This window comes from Pseudochaenichthys georgianus, chromosome 8, assembly GCF_902827115.2.
Source record: "Pseudochaenichthys georgianus chromosome 8, fPseGeo1.2, whole genome shotgun sequence".
Taxonomy (NCBI): Eukaryota; Metazoa; Chordata; class Actinopteri; order Perciformes; family Channichthyidae; genus Pseudochaenichthys; species Pseudochaenichthys georgianus.
The window spans coordinates 34,854,204-34,856,302 of NC_047510.2; positions in this window are offsets into that span (position 1 = coordinate 34,854,204).

Genomic DNA, 2,099 nt, shown 5'->3' on the forward strand with positions numbered 1-2,099 from the left:
TTCTGTAAGGACAAATAGAAAGATAAGTCAGAAGTTGTGTACATTCTGAGTATAGTTTCTAGCTTCGTTGTAATGGATATATTGTCAGAATGCTAAAATTCATAAATGGCTAAGATAGCTTAAAGGAGACCTATCATACAAAATGCACTCGTTGATGTCTTGTATACATAAATATGTGTCCCCGGTGCATCGGGCAGCGTCAGAAAATAAAACCCTCTCTTTTCCTCCGTACCCAAATCTTTTAAAAACAGGGGTACCACGAGTGGATACAGATTTGCCGCCGATCTGACGGCGGAACCACAGAAAGTTGCTATCAGCAACAATGCCTGACGTGTTTTGGACGTAATCTCGTCTTTGTTTACATTAGCAAGCCTCGCTAACACTCAGAGCTAACTTGTACTGGAGAGCATGTGTTTAAGAAGCAGGAAATTAAAAAAGGAACTCACCTTGTGATAAACCCGCAAGAGAAAAAGCATTTGGGCTCCAGACTATTTCAGAAATGATCCTTGACGTGGTTTAAACAGGATGGCGTTTTATCACAGCAGAATTTAACTTTATCTTCGGTAGAATTCTGATCAGGCATTAGCTCCGCCTCCTCTTTTTTTTGTCAAGCTAAGGACCCAAAATCCGCGTTTCTCTAACAGGGCTGCAAAAGAGGGGTGTGAGCAGTATGTAGTGATGTTACGTATTGCACCGAGGCTTCTGGTTCAACGACTGAACAATACTATTTTTTTGTTGTTTATAAAAGCTGAAGCTAAATGAGATAATGTAGTTAATAAATGTATTCTTTGATATGGTTTAGCCTTTCTCCGGCTACAACATGGTTACGTTTATGAATATTATTAAGGAATACAAATCCCTCTTTGCAATGTTTACCAGCCTCCTTAGGCTTTTCAATCACAATCATTAAACTGGAATAAATACAATATTGTTAACATGAACATATGATTTAATGTTCGTTGTTTAGAGTTATTCTAAGGCTTTACTCATTGGGAACTCTGTATGAGATAGAGCACACTGTTGAGATGTCCAATCTGCCTGTTGTACACACTTTGACCAGCAGGGGGTTTGTGTTCAGATGAAGCCCATGATGAAGCCTCATGAGATGAACCCTTGCTGGAAAGCTTCAAAGCTTCATAAGGCTTCATCTCGCCATCACTAGCAGTATGAGGTGTGGCTACAATGGGTGCACTGTTTGGTATTTTGAGCAAAAAACTTCACAGACATGTTTTGAATAATGTAATACGATGTCTATGATCTCAATGGGACCAATCTGGTTAAATAAAGGTTTGAAATGAAAATGTATAGGTATGGCCCTACAATATATTTTTCCAATATAGCATGATAGGTCCACTTTAAAGTAGTCAATACACAGTTAAAGATGTTAGCTTAAAGTAATCAAGACAACATTTTAAATGTAATCGATAAACAGCATTGGATAAATAGTAGCTAGGAATTCACTAGGAATAGTTAGCTAGCTTAAAAGCTAATGGATGCATTGGCAACATGCTAAAATACATCAAGTTGAGATGAAATAATCAGTGATGAAAGTTAGCCAAAATGAATTGAGACCCATATTTTGTTCGCTAAAAATTGTGGATACACATAATGGACAAAGTAAAAGTAGCAATACATAAACATTTGAGACGTTAGTTTAAAGTAATCAAGACACAGTTTGATGGATTAAGTTAGCTATAAAACTTGTGGGCAAAAAGGACAAAATATTAAAAGTATGAAGGCAAATAAGTAGCTAGCTTAATGTTAGCTAGCTACGAAGTAATGGGTAAAATATACAGCTAGCTTAATGTTAGCTAGCTAATAAGTTATGGATAAATAAATAGCTAGCTCAAATGGTAGGCGGCCACTGTTCTAGAAGTATTTATAGCATTAAATCCACCCCGTAGCCTTTTAACTGAGACATGACTTAACAAGTGCGACTTGTTTAGTAATTCAAACGTTGAGACTGAGAGAGAGTTTATTTCAGCTCTGGGTGTTCTGTTTTTCTGTGTCATGCCGACATTCCTCCAGCAGAGGGCAGCGTTTATGAACAGAAAGGAGGATGGAGGTTTGAGAAGTACTCAGTCTTGTACTTGAGTAAA